Source organism: Miscanthus floridulus, chromosome 9 (genome assembly GCF_019320115.1).
Source record: "Miscanthus floridulus cultivar M001 chromosome 9, ASM1932011v1, whole genome shotgun sequence".
NCBI classification, from domain to species: Eukaryota; Viridiplantae; Streptophyta; class Magnoliopsida; order Poales; family Poaceae; genus Miscanthus; species Miscanthus floridulus.
In genome coordinates, this window is record NC_089588.1 from 116,432,874 (window position 1) to 116,452,953 (window position 20,080).

General features: G+C 42.8%; 1 long non-coding RNA gene and 1 pseudogene across 1 annotated transcript in view; both read right to left on the bottom strand.

Annotated features, from left to right (window-relative positions):
* Positions 1-20,080, bottom strand: part of LOC136482737 (uncharacterized) — a 251,724-nt gene that overhangs the window by 77,930 nt on the left and 153,714 nt on the right. The gene's annotated exons all lie outside the window — the stretch shown is intronic.
* On the bottom strand, positions 6,785-10,820 carry LOC136483922 (indole-2-monooxygenase-like; annotated as a pseudogene).

Sequence of the window (20,080 nt, forward strand, 5' to 3'; positions counted from 1 at the left end):
CCAAACTACAGTCTTTCTCTTCCCTCTCGAGGTTATTATCGTGGTATAGATTCTACAACTCTTCTCCACAATTGTTCCTCAATGGCGAATCCTAGACTAAATTTGCTGATACATTGTAAAAGCTGAGTTACCCAATAGAATGCCCTGTATAAAAAAGTAGAGAAGACAACATGAAAAAATGTGATACTAGTTGACTTCAAATGCCTTGTACCATGCTTGTTACATGTAATTCTGAATCTTGCTTCGAGGAAAAACTTGTGTGTACAAGATCGTCAATTGTAATTACACATACTTGTATAAAAAAGCAGCATGGTGTTGCCTAATGTTTGTTTTTATGATCAAACGGTTCTTTTTAACTAAACAACAAAAAAACATAATCAAAATATATAATCCATTTCCTCACTTATGCATATTCCCTATTGCATAATCACCCAATCTTGATTCTGGCCGACGAGGTAGTACATACTATCCTTATCGTGTTCACTATCCATCCACAAGCATGAAAGTTGGAAACTTTACTAAGTTTGCATGAGCTTTGACCAATCTGACAAGAATGAAAGGATCAAGAACTGAATGGCTGGTAATGAGAATCACAAATTCATGCATTCTGCACGCACGTGATAGAAACATTAACACAGTTAGTCCAACAAATAAAAGGAATTTTAGTCCAACTTCACGCATCCATTTGAGGCACCGGGTGACTGAAACCAATGGCCTGGGACTGCTGCCCGACCGCACAACCAAACAGCGCCTAAGAGCCTAGAGTATGAAATTTGGAAACTACACCAAGTTTGCATGAGTTCTCACCGATCTGAGAAGAATGGAAGGGTCAAGAACCCAGTGGAGTCTTAGGAACAGGTTGCCGACATTAGCCATCTTAGCACTACCTGTTCGCCCTTTTTATTTTTTGTGTGTTACCGTTATGCTAAAGCTGTAGGCATCATCTTAGTTCTGGATAGGCCGGACTACTTTTAGAATCTTGTATGATCTTGATGTTCATAGAAGCTTCCTTTGTCTAAAAACATACCTAGAGAGTTCACAAGCTACCGATAAAAAAAGCTGTTACCTCCTCTTGGCGGGCATGACGAAACGAGTTCACCTTCTTGATGGTGAAGAGGTGCGTGGCGACAAGTTTTTTACTTTCCACCATTAATCGCCGTAAGGACCAAAACCGATTGTCGATGACCTGTACAGGAAGTTGTGCAAGACCTTGGACGTCGGCCGCGAGGCAAAGACGTGGTCAAGCGTGTGCAGGACCGCCGGCGCCGCGCGCGGCGAGGAGGCGACGAGGTTGGGGACGCTGCCGAGTTGAAGGAGCATGAGGCCGCTGCCACGGTCATGCTTGGCGGCGAGGTCACGGAGGCAGACGTGTGGGAGATCGCCGTTGCATTGCAGGTGTCCGATGACCGGCAGCCTCGCTAGAGGTGATGGCAGGAGAGGATTCGACCCCATCTGTTCACCTCCACACTGTTGCTCCACACTGTTGCTTTCCTTCAGCCCCATCTGTTCACCTCCACACTGTTGCTTTGTCTTGTAACATTTTGTGTTGTGGTACGACATCCTTGAAGAATATGGTTTTATGAATGGTAACATATGGCGGACATCTCCATTGGTAACTGACAATTGAAACTTGACTGCATTCAAAAACCTGTGGCTACTACAGGAGCTGTGGGCATTTGATTTTAGTGATGAGATTTGCCTGTTGGTAGTCATTAATTTTGTAACAAAAGTTGGGTTAGTCATTCACAATTTTTGTTGGCACAACATACAAACCATATGAGGTGGCATATTATTTGCTCATTGTTTTTATTTCAAAATTCTACAACAATAAGTGCCTGCCAATTTTTATCAATATTTTATAATAAAAGATATTTTGTAGCCTATCTACACGGTGGATGCTAGGAAACCATCCACCCGTGCATGCTAGCAAACCATCCACGTTAGTCCTTCTAGAATGAAGGAAAGGCGAATGAATTTTAAAATTTGTTGATTCATGTCAAAATTAAGAAAAACATATGAGAATAAATGGACAGAAAGTTGCCCCCCCCCCACCCAACCGATGGAAAGTTGATTCAAGTGGTAATGTAGCGCATGTTTTGTACTCTTCATGTTCAACCTAAGGGAGTCACTACTTTGCTAGTAAAATCATATATAAAATCATGTATAAGCCATGACTAATTCCCAAGACGAATCTATTAAGCCTGATTAGTCCATGATTAGCCCATGTGATGCTACAGTAAACATGCCACCGGGTGTACGAAATCCATGGCCTGGGGCTGCTGCCTGGCCGCAGAACAAAACAGTGCCTAAGAGCCTAGGGCATGACATGAAATTTCGAAACTACACCAAGTTTGCATGAGTTCTGACCGATTTGAGAAGAATGGAAGGGTCAAGAACCCAGTGGCTGCTAAGATTATAGCACTTATCACATTGGCCAATTCACACATTTTGCACACACACTAAAGCAAAATGGAAACAGTTAGTATAACAGAAATTTTTTTTGGTCTCCAAAAGTAATAGAGCTAGTATCATTATATTATAAGAAAAAATAGGAGACCTTTTATTCTATATGCAAATGGGCAAGGAGTGTATGAATGATATCGTAACTGCTCACACAGTCTAAATGACTAGCTAAATCAACACATTTCTGGGAGGTAATGACAAAACTGGAGAAGTTAAATACCATGCGCCTTCTCATATTCTTGACCTCCGTGAACCAAGAGAAGACAAGATAGAAGCCAAGAGAGAGATGAATGCAAGACAGAAGACAATTTGCAGTGGCTGATATGCAAGTAAATTGATGTGACATTGGAGGTTACCAAACTACAGTCTTTCTCTTCCCTCTCGAGGTTATTATCGTGGTATAGATTCTACAACTCTTCTCCACAATTGTTCCTCAATGGCGAATCCTAGACTAAATTTGCTGATACATTGTAAAAGCTGAGTTACCCAATAGAATGCCCTGTATAAAAAAGTAGAGAAGACAACATGAAAAAATGTGATACTAGTTGACTTCAAATGCCTTGTACCATGCTTGTTACATGTAATTCTGAATCTTGCTTCGAGGAAAAACTTGTGTGTACAAGATCGTCAATTGTAATTACACATACTTGTATAAAAAAGCAGCATGGTGTTGCCTAATGTTTGTTTTTATGATCAAACGGTTCTTTTTAACTAAACAACAAAAAAACATAATCAAAATATATAATCCATTTCCTCACGTATGCATATTCCCTATTGCATAATCACCCAATCTTGATTCTGGCCGACGAGGTAGTACATACTATCCTTATCGTGTTCACTATCCATCCACAAGCATGCAAGTTGGAAACTTTACTAAGTTTGCATGAGCTTTGACCAATCTGACAAGAATGAAAGGATCAAGAACTGAATGGCTGGTAATGATAATCACAAATTCATGCATTCTGCACGCACGTGATAGAAACATTAACACAGTTAGTCCAACAAATAAAAGGAATTTTAGTCCAACTTCACGCATCCATTTGAGGCACCGGGTGACTGAAACCAATGGCCTGGGACTGCTGCCCGACCGCACAACCAAACAGCGCCTAAGAGCCTAGAGTATGAAATTTGGAAACTACACCAAGTTTGCATGAGTTCTCACCGATCTGAGAAGAATGGAAGGGTCAAGAACCCAGTGGAGTCTTAGGAACAGGTTGCCGACATTAGCCATCTTAGCACTACCTGTTCGCCCTTTTTATTTTTTGTGTGTTACCGTTATGCTAAAGCTGTAGGCATCATCTTAGTTCTGGATAGGCCGGACTACTTTTAGAATCTTGTATGATCTTGATGTTCATAGAAGCTTCCTTTGTCTAAAAACATACCTAGAGAGTTCACAAGCTACCGATAAAAAAAGCTGTTACCTCCTCTTGGCGGGCATGACGAAACGAGTTCACCTTCTTGATGGTGAAGAGGTGCGTGGCGACAAGTTTTTTACTTTCCACCATTAATCGCCGTAAGGACCAAAACCGATTGTCGATGACCTGTACAGGAAGTTGTGCAAGACCTTGGACGTCGGCCGCGAGGCAAAGACGTGGTCAAGCGTGTGCAGGACCGCCGGCGCCGCGCGCGGCGAGGAGGCGACGAGGTTGGGGACGCTGCCGAGTTGAAGGAGCATGAGGCCGCTGCCACGGTCGTGCTTGGCGGCGAGGTCACGGAGGCAGACGTGTGGGAGATCGCCGTTGCATTGCAGGTGTCCGATGACCGGCAGCCTCGCTGAGGTGATGGCAGGAGAGGATTCGACCCCATCTGTTCACCTCCACACTGTTGCTCCACACTGTTGCTTTCCTTCAGCCCCATCTGTTCACCTCCACACTGTTGCTTTGTCTTGTAACATTTTGTGTTGTGGTACGACATCCTTGAAGAATATGGTTTTATGAATGGTAACATATGGCGGACATCTCCATTCGTAACTGACAATTGAAACTTGACTGCATTCAAAAACCTGTGGCTACTACAGGAGCTGTGGGCATTTGATTTTAGTGATGAGATTTGCCTGTTGGTAGTCATTAATTTTGTAACAAAAGTTGGGTTAGTCATTCACAATTTTTGTTGGCACAACATACAAACCATATGAGGTGGCATATTATTTGCTCATTGTTTTTATTTCAAAATTCTACAACAATAAGTGCCTGCCAATTTTTATCAATATTTTATAATAAAAGATATTTTGTAGCCTATCTACACGGTGGATGCTAGGAAACCATCCACCCGTGCATGCTAGCAAACCATCCACGTTAGTCCTTCTAGAATGAAGGAAAGGCGAATGAATTTTAAAATTTGTTGATTCATGTCAAAATTAAGAAAAACATATGAGAATAAATGGACAGAAAGTTGCCCCCCCCCCACCCAACCGATGGAAAGTTGATTCAAGTGGTAATGTAGCGCATGTTTTGTACTCTTCATGTTCAACCTAAGGGAGTCACTACTTTGCTAGTAAAATCATATATAAAATCATGTATAAGCCATGACTAATTCCCAAGACGAATCTATTAAGCCTGATTAGTCCATGATTAGCCCATGTGATGCTACAGTAAACATGCCACCGGGTGTACGAAATCCATGGCCTGGGGCTGCTGCCTGGCCGCAGAACAAAACAGTGCCTAAGAGCCTAGGGCATGACATGAAATTTCGAAACTACACCAAGTTTGCATGAGTTCTGACCGATTTGAGAAGAATGGAAGGGTCAAGAACCCAGTGGCTGCTAAGATTATAGCACTTATCACATTGGCCAATTCACACATTTTGCACACACACTAAAGCAAAATGGAAACAGTTAGTATAACAGAAATTTTTTTTGGTCTCCAAAAGTAATAGAGCTAGTATCATTATATTATAAGAAAAAATAGGAGACCTTTTATTCTATATGCAAATGGGCAAGGAGTGTATGAATGATATCGTAACTGCTCACACAGTCTAAATGACTAGCTAAATCAACACATTTCTGGGAGGTAATGACAAAACTGGAGAAGTTAAATACCATGCGCCTTCTCATATTCTTGACCTCCGTGAACCAAGAGAAGACAAGATAGAAGCCAAGAGAGAGATGAATGCAAGACAGAAGACAATTTGCAGTGGCTGATATGCAAGTAAATTGATGTGACATTGGAGGTTACCAAACTACAGTCTTTCTCTTCCCTCTCGAGGTTATTATCGTGGTATAGATTCTACAACTCTTCTCCACAATTGTTCCTCAATGGCGAATCCTAGACTAAATTTGCTGATACATTGTAAAAGCTGAGTTACCCAATAGAATGCCCTGTATAAAAAAGTAGAGAAGACAACATGAAAAAATGTGATACTAGTTGACTTCAAATGCCTTGTACCATGCTTGTTACATGTAATTCTGAATCTTGCTTCGAGGAAAAACTTGTGTGTACAAGATCGTCAATTGTAATTACACATACTTGTATAAAAAAGCAGCATGGTGTTGCCTAATGTTTGTTTTTATGATCAAACGGTTCTTTTTAACTAAACAACAAAAAAACATAATCAAAATATATAATCCATTTCCTCACGTATGCATATTCCCTATTGCATAATCACCCAATCTTGATTCTGGCCGACGAGGTAGTACATACTATCCTTATCGTGTTCACTATCCATCCACAAGCATGCAAGTTGGAAACTTTACTAAGTTTGCATGAGCTTTGACCAATCTGACAAGAATGAAAGGATCAAGAACTGAATGGCTGGTAATGATAATCACAAATTCATGCATTCTGCACGCACGTGATAGAAACATTAACACAGTTAGTCCAACAAATAAAAGGAATTTTAGTCCAACTTCACGCATCCATTTGAGGCACCGGGTGACTGAAACCAATGGCCTGGGACTGCTGCCCGACCGCACAACCAAACAGCGCCTAAGAGCCTAGAGTATGAAATTTGGAAACTACACCAAGTTTGCATGAGTTCTCACCGATCTGAGAAGAATGGAAGGGTCAAGAACCCAGTGGAGTCTTAGGAACAGGTTGCCGACATTAGCCATCTTAGCACTACCTGTTCGCCCTTTTTATTTTTTGTGTGTTACCGTTATGCTAAAGCTGTAGGCATCATCTTAGTTCTGGATAGGCCGGACTACTTTTAGAATCTTGTATGATCTTGATGTTCATAGAAGCTTCCTTTGTCTAAAAACATACCTAGAGAGTTCACAAGCTACCGATAAAAAAAGCTGTTACCTCCTCTTGGCGGGCATGACGAAACGAGTTCACCTTCTTGATGGTGAAGAGGTGCGTGGCGACAAGTTTTTTACTTTCCACCATTAATCGCCGTAAGGACCAAAACCGATTGTCGATGACCTGTACAGGAAGTTGTGCAAGACCTTGGACGTCGGCCGCGAGGCAAAGACGTGGTCAAGCGTGTGCAGGACCGCCGGCGCCGCGCGCGGCGAGGAGGCGACGAGGTTGGGGACGCTGCCGAGTTGAAGGAGCATGAGGCCGCTGCCACGGTCGTGCTTGGCGGCGAGGTCACGGAGGCAGACGTGTGGGAGATCGCCGTTGCATTGCAGGTGTCCGATGACCGGCAGCCTCGCTGAGGTGATGGCAGGAGAGGATTCGACCCCATCTGTTCACCTCCACACTGTTGCTCCACACTGTTGCTTTCCTTCAGCCCCATCTGTTCACCTCCACACTGTTGCTTTGTCTTGTAACATTTTGTGTTGTGGTACGACATCCTTGAAGAATATGGTTTTATGAATGGTAACATATGGCGGACATCTCCATTCGTAACTGACAATTGAAACTTGACTGCATTCAAAAACCTGTGGCTACTACAGGAGCTGTGGGCATTTGATTTTAGTGATGAGATTTGCCTGTTGGTAGTCATTAATTTTGTAACAAAAGTTGGGTTAGTCATTCACAATTTTTGTTGGCACAACATACAAACCATATGAGGTGGCATATTATTTGCTCATTGTTTTTATTTCAAAATTCTACAACAATAAGTGCCTGCCAATTTTTATCAATATTTTATAATAAAAGATATTTTGTAGCCTATCTACACGGTGGATGCTAGGAAACCATCCACCCGTGCATGCTAGCAAACCATCCACGTTAGTCCTTCTAGAATGAAGGAAAGGCGAATGAATTTTAAAATTTGTTGATTCATGTCAAAATTAAGAAAAACATATGAGAATAAATGGACAGAAAGTTGCCCCCCCCCACCCAACCGATGGAAAGTTGATTCAAGTGGTAATGTAGCGCATGTTTTGTACTCTTCATGTTCAACCTAAGGGAGTCACTACTTTGCTAGTAAAATCATATATAAAATCATGTATAAGCCATGACTAATTCCCAAGACGAATCTATTAAGCCTGATTAGTCCATGATTAGCCCATGTGATGCTACAGTAAACATGCCACCGGGTGTACGAAATCCATGGCCTGGGGCTGCTGCCTGGCCGCAGAACAAAACAGTGCCTAAGAGCCTAGGGCATGACATGAAATTTCGAAACTACACCAAGTTTGCATGAGTTCTGACCGATTTGAGAAGAATGGAAGGGTCAAGAACCCAGTGGCTGCTAAGATTATAGCACTTATCACATTGGCCAATTCACACATTTTGCACACACACTAAAGCAAAATGGAAACAGTTAGTATAACAGAAATTTTTTTTGGTCTCCAAAAGTAATAGAGCTAGTATCATTATATTATAAGAAAAAATAGGAGACCTTTTATTCTATATGCAAATGGGCAAGGAGTGTATGAATGATATCGTAACTGCTCACACAGTCTAAATGACTAGCTAAATCAACACATTTCTGGGAGGTAATGACAAAACTGGAGAAGTTAAATACCATGCGCCTTCTCATATTCTTGACCTCCGTGAACCAAGAGAAGACAAGATAGAAGCCAAGAGAGAGATGAATGCAAGACAGAAGACAATTTGCAGTGGCTGATATGCAAGTAAATTGATGTGACATTGGAGGTTACCAAACTACAGTCTTTCTCTTCCCTCTCGAGGTTATTATCGTGGTATAGATTCTACAACTCTTCTCCACAATTGTTCCTCAATGGCGAATCCTAGACTAAATTTGCTGATACATTGTAAAAGCTGAGTTACCCAATAGAATGCCCTGTATAAAAAAGTAGAGAAGACAACATGAAAAAATGTGATACTAGTTGACTTCAAATGCCTTGTACCATGCTTGTTACATGTAATTCTGAATCTTGCTTCGAGGAAAAACTTGTGTGTACAAGATCGTCAATTGTAATTACACATACTTGTATAAAAAAGCAGCATGGTGTTGCCTAATGTTTGTTTTTATGATCAAACGGTTCTTTTTAACTAAACAACAAAAAAACATAATCAAAATATATAATCCATTTCCTCACTTATGCATATTCCCTATTGCATAATCACCCAATCTTGATTCTGGCCGACGAGGTAGTACATACTATCCTTATCGTGTTCACTATCCATCCACAAGCATGCAAGTTGGAAACTTTACTAAGTTTGCATGAGCTTTGACCAATCTGACAAGAATGAAAGGATCAAGAACTGAATGGCTGGTAATGATAATCACAAATTCATGCATTCTGCACGCACGTGATAGAAACATTAACACAGTTAGTCCAACAAATAAAAGGAATTTTAGTCCAACTTCACGCATCCATTTGAGGCACCGGGTGACTGAAACCAATGGCCTGGGACTGCTGCCCGACCGCACAACCAAACAGCGCCTAAGAGCCTAGAGTATGAAATTTGGAAACTACACCAAGTTTGCATGAGTTCTCACCGATCTGAGAAGAATGGAAGGGTCAAGAACCTAGTGGAGTCTTAGGAACAGGTTGCCGACATTAGCCATCTTAGCACTACCTGTTCGCCCTTTTTATTTTTTGTGTGTTACCGTTATGCTAAAGCTGTAGGCATCATCTTAGTTCTGGATAGGCCGGAGTACTTTTAGAATCTTGTATGATCATGATGTTCATAGAAGCTTCCTTTGTCTAAAAACTATATTGTTCACAAACTTGGAACAATCCATACTGCGGCTTCATATATATTGAAGGGACATGCGTTCAATACATATGTGCAAACAACTTTCTTTCTGACTCTGCATACAACTACTTAAACCCACAAAATACATAGAGCAGGTACACCAATTCACATGCAGGCCTTACATTCATAGATCATATATATGCACATAATTTACGGAGCATCCTGCATCAGATTATGCGTAGCTAGCGGTACCTGGTAGTTTGGGAACAAGGATACGGTTCTCCTTTCAGTGAACCGTCAATCCAAAAACCTCTGCCATATCATTATCCTCCTTCTCCATGCCAGCTGGCAGCCCCCAATAAAACAGTACACGAGGTTTGCCAACATGATCTCAACAGTAGCCAACCCAAAGTTGATGCCAGGGCACATCCTACGACCGGCTCCAAATGGTATGAACTGAAAATCATTCCCCTTCAAGTCAATGCTCGTGGCGCTACCACTGTCCCTGAACCTCTCTGGCATGAACTTCTCCGCTTTCTCCCATGACTCTAGATGTCTACAGACAGCCCAAGCGTTGATGACGACTCGAGTTCGAGAGGGGATTGTATACCCATCGATGTCACAATCCACCATGGACTGGTGAGGCAACAGTAGTGGGGCAGGTGGGTGTGACCTTAGCGTCTCCTTCACAACAGCTCTCAGATAGGCCAGGCTATCTAGGTTCTCTTCCTTGACCATTTCATGTCCATTTGGTGTCTTGTTCCTTACCTCAGGTCTTGTAGCTTTGTCATGAGATGAGGGTGGCACATGAGCTCTACCATGGCAAGTTCAAGGACTAAGAATGATGTGCTGGTGCCCGCATTAAAGAAAATGACACAATCTATACTAGATCTATTTTTGTTCTCTAAAGAAAATGTTAATATCGGTACCTACTAGTCACTCACCATCAAGACATCCTTGTATATGGTCTCTGGTGATACTGTACTCTTGCTGAACAGAGAGCATCACGTCAACAAAGTTTGTGCTCTCTTCTTGCTCAGCTATGTCGCCACAGGGATCGTTGATGCTTCACCTGTCGTGGTCGCTTATGATATTTTCAAGTACCTCGTCCCATCTTTCATGCGTCTCGTCTACCTTTCTGCTCTCAAACCTGGTGAACATACCTAGAGAGTTCACAAGCCCTGGGAAATAGTTTTCTAGGCTAAACCCTGCATACAGGGTAGAGTTCATCTCAATCAGCTCCCAGAGGGTCTTGTTCCGGCCGTCTTGCCTGAAGAACTTGCCTGACACCACGCAGCACACGATGTCATTGGTGAACATGTCCATCGCCTTGCTCATGTCTACTGCCATGCCTGCAGCCATGGCTCCATCAGCTTGGCCATGACTAGGCGCACCTAGTATTAATAAAATGGATGAAATATTATTACGCATGGAAAAAAAAATTATGCAACCCGTCGCGTGACGCGCGCCCGCGCCCGTGCCGGGGAGGAAGAAGAAGGCGGCTAGGGTTCCGGTGAGGGTCGCTGATGTTGGAGAAGGGAAGCTCACCGGCATTAGGGTTTCAGGGTAAGGAGATCTCCTCACCAGTAGGCTTAGAAGTGGTTTCGGGGGCAGCGGCCGCGAAACTGCGGTGGAGGCGGGCTGGACTGCGCCAGGGTGGGGCGACGTGGTAGTAGGAGACAGTGGTTGGACAGGGCTAGCAGCGGGGTCATGGCAGCGGAGCTCACTGGGCCTTGCCCTATGATTAGGGGAGGGCGGGGTCGAGGGACAAGGAAGGTAGGTGGGTGGCGTGACGCTGTGAGGCGTTGGGAGCAGCCGGTCGCTGGTGCTGGGCGCGGTGGGAGCGAGGGCGAGGAAGACGCCGCCGGGGAGGTGCCCTGTGGTGAGGGGTGGGCGTGGTCGAGGATGCAGCGGCGGGAGGTGGGTGGGGCGGCGATGCGGTGGGAATGCCGGCCGCGGGCGGTGGATGGGAGAGGGTGGGGACAGCGGACGAAGGGTGTGTGGAGGGTACGACGCGAGGAGGAAGAAGGATCACGCGTGCAGGCCTGCGTCGCACGCTCCTCTATTGCATGACTGGTCGTGCAAATTCAGCCTGCTATTACATAGGGCCAGAATTCATACATTCTCTTTCATCCCCTACTATTCCTAATAATAAGCTACCGATTAAAAAAGCTGTTACCCTCCACTTGGCGGGCATGACGAGACGAGTTCACCTTCTTGATGGTGAAGAGGTGCGTGGCGACAAGCTATTTACTTTCCACCAGTAATCGCCGTAAGGACCAAAACCGATTGTCGATGACCTGTACAGGAAGTTGTGCAGGACCCTGGACGTCGGCCGCGAGGCGAAGACGTGGTCAACCGTGTCCAGGACCGCCGGTGCCGCGCCGGGGGAGGAGGCGACGAGGTTGGGGACGCTGCCGAGTTGAAGGAGCATGAGGCCGCCACCACGGTCGTGCTTGGCGGCAATGTCACGGAGGCAGACGTGTGGGAGATCGCCGATGCGTTGCTGGTGGCCGATGACCGGCAGCCTCCTTGGAGGTGATGGCAGGAGAGGATTCGACTGCTTCGTTTCGTCGTCGCCGGCGTTCGGGCGTTGGTGGAGGCGTCAGCAGATGACAGGCAGCAGCACTAGCATGAGAGGCACGACGACGAACCAAAGTTGCCGTTGTGATACTAGTGGCGTCGTAGTGGACACCAGCATAAACAGGTACACTACGTGCACCAAGTGAAGAGCCGCCTTGGATAGATGGTTAGTTCTTCCTGCTTCACGGTAGAGCGACGACGAGTGTTGTGTGCAGTGCTGCAAATGCTTTGATCTTAAAATAACTGGCGCACATGCACGTACAACAATATGAACTATGGATAGCTACGACAAAAATATCTAGGTTGTCAAGTTCAGCACGAGTTTTTTTTTGTCTACTTGTTAGTTTGTTGTTTATTTTCCCCTTCCGTGTCATGATTGGTGACCATTTTGGAATTGATAGACTCAGAACAATGGTCTTGGCCACGAAAGGTCGACACCTATACACCTCCGTGATCCATGATTGGTGATTTTGTTCATTTTGGCCACGAAAGCCGGACACCTACACCTAGATCGGTGATCTATGATTGTGTGCTGAATTTGTGCACATGAATTCATTTGATGTAAAAATTCTCTCGGCTCCTGCCCTGTCTATCATCTAGCCTTGGAACACCCACGTATCCTTCGTCCCTGCGTGCTACCAAATTTACTGCCATTCAATCCTCGTGCTCTAATTGCATAGGCCTCATTGGTTTCCATGTCACCACTACTGCTTGCAGCAACCTTCATTGGTTCTCCTTCCAATCAGCTACCGTTAAACTTTCCTTCAGCCCCATCTGTTCACCTCCACACTGTTGCTTTGTCATGTAACATTTTGTGTTGTGGTATGGCATCCTTGAAGAATATGGTTTTATGAATGGTAACATATGGCGGACCTCTCCATTGGTAACTGACAATTGGAACTTGACTGCATTCAAAAACCTGTGGCTACTACAGGAGCAGTGGGCATTTGATTTTAGTGATGAGATTTGCCTGTTGGTAGTCATTAATTTTGTAACAAAAGTTGGGTTAGTCATTCACAATATTTGTTGGCACGACAGACAAGCCATATGAGGTGGCATATTATTTGCTCATTGTTTTTATTTCAAAATTCTACAACAATAAGTGCCTGCCAATTTTTATCAATATTTTATAGCAGTGTAATAAAAGTTATTTTGTAGCCTATCTACACGGTGGATGCTAAGAAACCATCCACCCGTGGATGCTAGGAAACCATCCACCTTAGTCCTTCTCACTACCGGAGACAGGCTCTTTGCCGAGTGTCAAGTGGTTTGCCGAGTGTTGTTTTTCGGGCACTCGGCAAAAAAGCTCTTTGCCGAGTGTTTTTTCTGACACTCTACAAAGAGCTTCTTTGCTGAGTGTTTTTTTTGACACTCGGGAAAGAAGCTTCTTTGCCGAGTGTTTTTTTTTGACACTCGGCAAAACCATCCACCTTAGTCCTTCTCACTACCGGAGACAGGCTCTTTGCCGAGTGTCAAGTGGTTTGCCGAGTGTTGTTTTTCGGGCACTCGGCAAAGAAGCTCTTTGCCGAGTGTTTTTTTTGACACTCTACAAAGAGCTTCTTTGCCGAGTGTTTTTTTACACTCGGCAAAGAAAATTTCAAAGCACATTTTGAAGCAGTAAATTAATTCAAATGAAAAAGTTTTCAACTACAAAGTTGTATAACTCATCAAGATGTACAATGTTTGTTTTGGTCTTTTCTTCATATGACAAAGTGAAAGTAAATTTGTTCACAAATCTAACATATCTCTCTTGTAGTTTATGAAACTACAAGAGAGATATATAAGATTTATGAATAATGTTAGAACGACCATGTCGAATGAACAGATGACTAAAAAACCAAAATAAACTTTGTATATCTCGAAAAGTTATGAAACTTTGTAATTGGCAACTTTTTAATTTGAAATCATCTTGTCATGCAAAACTGTGTTTGAATTTTAAAAGTTTCAAATTTGAACTTTTCGAACGACCTCGGATGGAAAAACAACCAAAATAAACTCTGTAGATCTCGAAAAGTTATGAAACATTGTAGTTGGCAACTTTTTGATTTGAAATCATCTTGTCATGCAAAACTGTGTTTGAATTTCAAAACTTTAAAATTAGAACTTTTCAAACGACCTCGGATGGAAAAACAACCAAAATAAACTCTGTAGATCTCGAAAAGTTATGAAACATTGTAGTTGGCAACTTTTTGATTTGAAATTATCTTGTCATGCAAAACTGCGTTTGAATTTCAAAATTTTAAAATTCAAATTTTATAAACGACCTCAGATGGAAAAACTTCCTAAACTAAAAGTGTAGATCTCGAAAAGTTATGAAACTTTGTAGTTTATAACTTTTTTATTTGAATTCGTTTAGGGCCTCAAACAAGCAATTTACACTCAGTTTAGTATAATATGTTGGGAACTAAAACGGAATCCAGACACAAGTGAAATTGTTGTGTAGTGGTAGAGGAGGTTCACGCGCAGCGGCAGGTTGCTGGTTCGAATCCCGTCGGCCGCGTTGCTGCGAAATTTACGCGAAAAATGCCGGAGATGGGCGGGCGCTGGCCGGTGGGGGCCTCCACCGATTAAAATTTTTTTTCTATTTTTTCCCAATTTTTTGGGTTTTTTCGGTTCCAACTTTGCCGAGTGTTGGGCACTCGGCAAAGACTTTGCCAAGTGCCCGATAAAAGGCACTCGGCAAAGAATTCTTTGCCGACGGATTTTTTACCGGAGGCTCTTTGCCGAGTGCTGCACTCGGCAAAGGCTTTGCCGAGGGCAAAGTAGCCTTTGCCAAGTGCATTAGGCACTCGGCAAAAGCGCCTGAATCCGGTTGAGTCTAGAATGAAGGAAAGGCGAATGGATTTTAAAATTTGTTGATTCATGTCAAAATTAAGAAAAACATATGAGAAAAAAATGGACAGAAAGTCCCCCCCCCACCCAACCGATGGAAAGTTGATTCAAGTGGTAATGTAGCGCATGTTTTGTACTCTTCATGTCCAACCTAAGGGAGTCACTACTTTGCTAGTAAAATCATATATAATTTGTCCCATTGTGCATTGTTCTACCCTTCATCTTTAGAACTATGTAAAAATAATCGAGTTTGTAAAATACTCCATAGAAAAGATGTTTTTTGTGTATTTATATCTTGAAAAAAGATATTATCAATAGATGGAAAATAAAGTTAAGAAAGAAACATGAGAAACAAAAAAACAGGAAGAAGCCAGTGGTGTGATATATATATATATATATAGAGAGAGAGAGAGGGGGGGGGGGGAGATGAGAGTTTCTAAAAGCATGATGAGGATAGGGAACATCTCAGAAGACTCTTTTCCGATGGGGAAGTTTAGGCACAGAAACTTACATTGTCTTGAGAAAGTTTGCAGGAAAACAATGTCTTTGTTGGTACGTGTTGCTAGCAGGGAGCAAACATGCTTCCTCAGTTCTCCAGTTCCTTAATAAAAAAAGCATGGGATGTTTAGTGTTTCTTATGGGAGAAGGAGCAACGCAGTTTTGCAGATATTGATGGTCATAAATTGCAGTTGGTGTAACTGAAGGAACCATTTAGCAAGTGCACCCAGGTATCTAGTTACTCACTGAAACCACTTTCTCTGAGGTGAGCCCAATGAAAAACTAAATATCTATACCTATGTTTTAGTGGCCTTGTACCATCGAAGCAGTTTACTTGAACTGAAAAATGGGATGGGTTGTAAAAAAAAATTGTAAGCTGAACATCTCACATGATTGAGGCTAAATATTGTATGAATATATGTTTCATAATCTCAGCTTATATTCCTCTGAAATATTTTATCTTCTGTGTGTAAACTTAAGTATATTAAGCCAGCATGCATCTCCTATGAACCAAGTAATCTGATGCGCTATTTTAACTGGAAGTAAAGCATTCGTCATGATCTACCCAAAAGCACACATGATAGGGACTGCATGTTCTATGGAAGACTGAAATATGGTAGAGTGAAATTTTATGTTAATCCACCCACATGATATGATCTCCAGGGAATAGGTTTCATCAATCATTAATATGGGATTGGAGACTAGAGCACTAGGAGATTTTCTCACACATCATCTATTTAGACTGAAAATGTACGAGACTTCCCTGGAACCCTGAAACTTGGCTAAGTTTTGCCAAAGCTATACTGCTAAAGAAGGTTATGTACTCTTGTCACACAACAAGTGGCTCTGGTGTGCAAACCTTGAACTACCAATTGTTTGGCAGTAGGATTTGTATAATCTTTTGAATGGCTACAGATTAAGAATAACCTCTGAATCCGCAGCTAGAAAAAAAAAATCAGCAGTAGAGCTACCACTAGAAATTCAACGATAACAAAGCAAGCAACGTGCAGGCCCAAACTTGCATTCTGAAAGTCTGCGTACTCATGAAATCCAGGCATATCATTTAAGAGTACAAGACACAGATTTTCATTATCATAAGGCTTGCTAACCGTGCTCTAGGTGAGTAGGTGACATACACCGCAAAACTATAGAAGTGTTAGATGTTGGCATGAAGAAGGATGCAACCAAATTATCAGTTAGCTGACAGGACACATGAGAGTATCAAAGAAAAGAAGATAACTCTCTTCAGAGATTTACAACAATGATAATTCATATTTAGAACTAAATACTGGCCAATATGCATGCCCCATGCTTTGTGGTAAACTATCTATAGGGCACATTTTCTGTAGAATAATAGAAGATGTGGCAGAAAGAGGAATACAAACATCCATGCAGCATACATTTCAGATCAGCTACCAACAAGTATGGTAGTGGGACAATGTTGGAAATCATAAAATGCCAAGCAAGTTATGCCACAGATGTCCAAGTTTGTCTTTCCACAAGAGCTGTACAGCAGTGGCTACAATGCTACATGGCACTGGTATAACAGCTTCATACACAAGAAAGAAAGAAATACTCAGATCTAATATTTTTACAACAAGGAGACATGTATGCATTTCAATAGTTTCGAGACTAACTTATAATTCCACCTACAGCTTAAAGTTCAATTGATTCCCTTCTCTGTCTTTTTATATAGAAACAGTCACAGCATGTTTTTTTGCATAAAGGACCAAAGTAAAAAGACTATGAATTCCCATCAGTGTGAACTTTGCCTTCATATACTACAAATAAGTTGCAGATCGAGCGTAAGAAAACTTACATGCAACTTGATTGATTGTGTTGTGTACAAGATCTTTAATCCTGTTGGTTCCTCTACAAAATCAACTAAGGCAGTAAACATCACATCTAAATCAAGCCTTCTCCAAAGAAGGGAAGAGAGGGTGGATCTAGACTGAATGAAAGTTTGGCAGGAGAAGTAACCCAAACCTTGAATCTTTCTAGCCTTTCTGACCTTCGTCTACTCCTTTCTGCAACCAAGAAAAAAAATACAAGAAATTAAGCTGTGGCGAAACCCTAGCACTCAGGGGAATGGGGATGAGAGGAAGGGGATCCGCAGATGACGCACCTGGATGTAGAGAGGAATGGGGATGCAGCGGTGGCACCGCTCTTGCTGGCCGGCGGTAGGCAAGGGTGACGGCGGGCTTGGGGGTGGCCGGCTTGTGCGGTCGCAGGCTGGGGCAACAGGGGGTTGGGGCGGCAGGGCCCATTGGATTCGGCGGCCGGGGCTAGGGCTGTAGGTTGTGGGGTTCCGGCCAGGGACAACTTTGGCGCGGGCGGGATTGGGAGGCGGTGATTTGGGTGGGCGTCAGCGGCGGCGGCCACGCCGGGTGCTAGCCTTCGGCGCCGGCTCCTGGCGGTGCCCGACAGCGGAGCCCTGCTAGCGGCGCCCAGCGGCGAAGCTGTGGTGGCGGCACCTGGTGTCGGAGCTATGCTGGCGGCACCCGGCGGTTGCGCCCTCACAAGAGCGAGGTTTTTTTTTCTAAAGTCTGCGTGAGTGGAAAGGGAGTAAGGAACGAAGGGTGGGCAGCCTGTTTTTGTCTTCAGGGCCTACCCCTTCGCCGACACTTGGACAGTGGTTTAGGTAGGATACAACGACACTTTTTTTGTCTAAAAACTTTCGCCAACACTTTATGTGTTGGAAGGAGAAACGCCGACATATAAGTTGTAGCCTTATATTACTATTGCTGATAGTCTTATATTACTATATTGCCGATAGTTTAAGTGACGCTAAAAAGGTAAAGAATTGCCAACACATTATGTGTTGCCAAAACCCTTGATTTACCAACACATAATTGTAGGGAAAGGTGGGTTGTGGTGTAGTGCCTGTAGAGTGAAAAAGAAGCCCTAAATGGTTGGGTTGCTTGATCCATGAAACAGAAGCTTCACTATTATTGAATTCTATCTGGTCTTAGGTTATTTTTAATTGTTGTTGGTTATCTTGCACTCTAATGTATTTTCATTCCTTCTGTACCATGTGCCTTTGATGCAATTGTCAAGAGCTACATGTAGCAAAAGTTCCTAATAGTATGTCATCCATGCCTTTTTGTGTTGTATGTCTGATTATGAAATTGTATTGATTGCATGGCTTTTTGTCACTGTAGCATTGTCTGCGAATATGCCCCTGCGGATTGGAGATTCTAGATAATGAAGAATGTGATTTATGTTAAAATGTGACATGCTCGTTTGCATCATGAGTGCAAAGACCTTCCTTGATATTGGTGACCCTGAAAATGTGTTGAATCACAACATAGTGCTAGAAGTTGCTTGGAATACTAAACGCATGGGAGAAGCAAGAGCAAATGGGTGGTGGTGCACAACTTCATCATGAATACAGTGACGATGACCAGGAGGTGGTGGTGGTGGCCCAGCCCACCCCGACCATCTCCCATCCTGCCCTTGGCTGGCCACCAAGTCACGATAACCAATAGGTTGAGGCCGGGCGGCGGCCGCCCATCCTGCCCTGGCCGCGAGCGCCATGCCCTGCGCCGGCCACACCCCCACGCCTGAGAAGGATTTTTTTTATTTTTTCAGACATTGACACATGGGGCCTATCCTCAAGGGAAAATCTGGTCATTCCTAGAAAAGGCCCTTGTGTGGATCTGGAGCTGCTTGTTTAGCTAAACAGTTCCCTGGTAGATCTAGGGTGGATATCAGATCCACGTTAGAGTTGATCCATGGTGAATCCAGATCAAGGTTTACTTTTTCCAATGGTTAATCTTTACCATATAGGCCCATAGAATGGAGCATACCTGCAGCAATGCCTTTTCAATGACATATGATGACCCTGATATATATGTGGTTTATGCCTTGTTTGGATGCAGATATATCCACTTCAATCTATGTGTGTTGGGATGGGTTGGTGTAGAATTTATGCCCAAGTATCCACCTCAATCCATGTGAATTGAGTTGTGTTTGTGTAGAATTTGAGTTAAATTCCACACCAACCCACCCCGACACACATGGATTGCGGTGAATACATGGGTATCAAACAAGGCCTTACGGATAGTATACACGATGCACCTCTCCACTGATCAGTGACAATTGAAACTTAACTGGATTCAAAATTCAAAAACCATGGGCTCCTATGGGAGCGGTGGGCATTTGATTTTGGTGACAACAATTACTTGTTGCTACTCATTAATTTTGTGGCAAAAGTTGGGTTGGGCTTGGTCATCCACGGTTTTGTTTAGCAACAGAAAAAGTAGACGAGTTGGCACATTAATTTTTATTTCAGAATTCTTCAACAATATAAGTGCCTGCCAATTTTGATCGATATTTTAGAATGAATTAAAATTCTTCTTTTTCTTTTCCATCTACACAGTGAATACTAGGAAATCCTAGACTCGCTCTCTCTCTAGAATCTAGAATGAAGTAAAGGCAGAAAGATTTTGTTAACTCATGTCAACTCTTTTTCTAAAACATCAATTGAAAGAATTTTGTACATCATATATAATATACAATTTCCAATCAAAACCATGATGCATTGCTCTACCCTAGAAAGTAATAAGCAAAAAATAACCGAGTTTGTAAACCATGTCATAGAAAATGGTAACTTTTTTGTTCTTAAATTTAATATATATCTCGACAAAAGATACTGTTGAAATAAAAGATGAAAAAGGGATTACTGTAGAAAGAAAAACACGAGACAT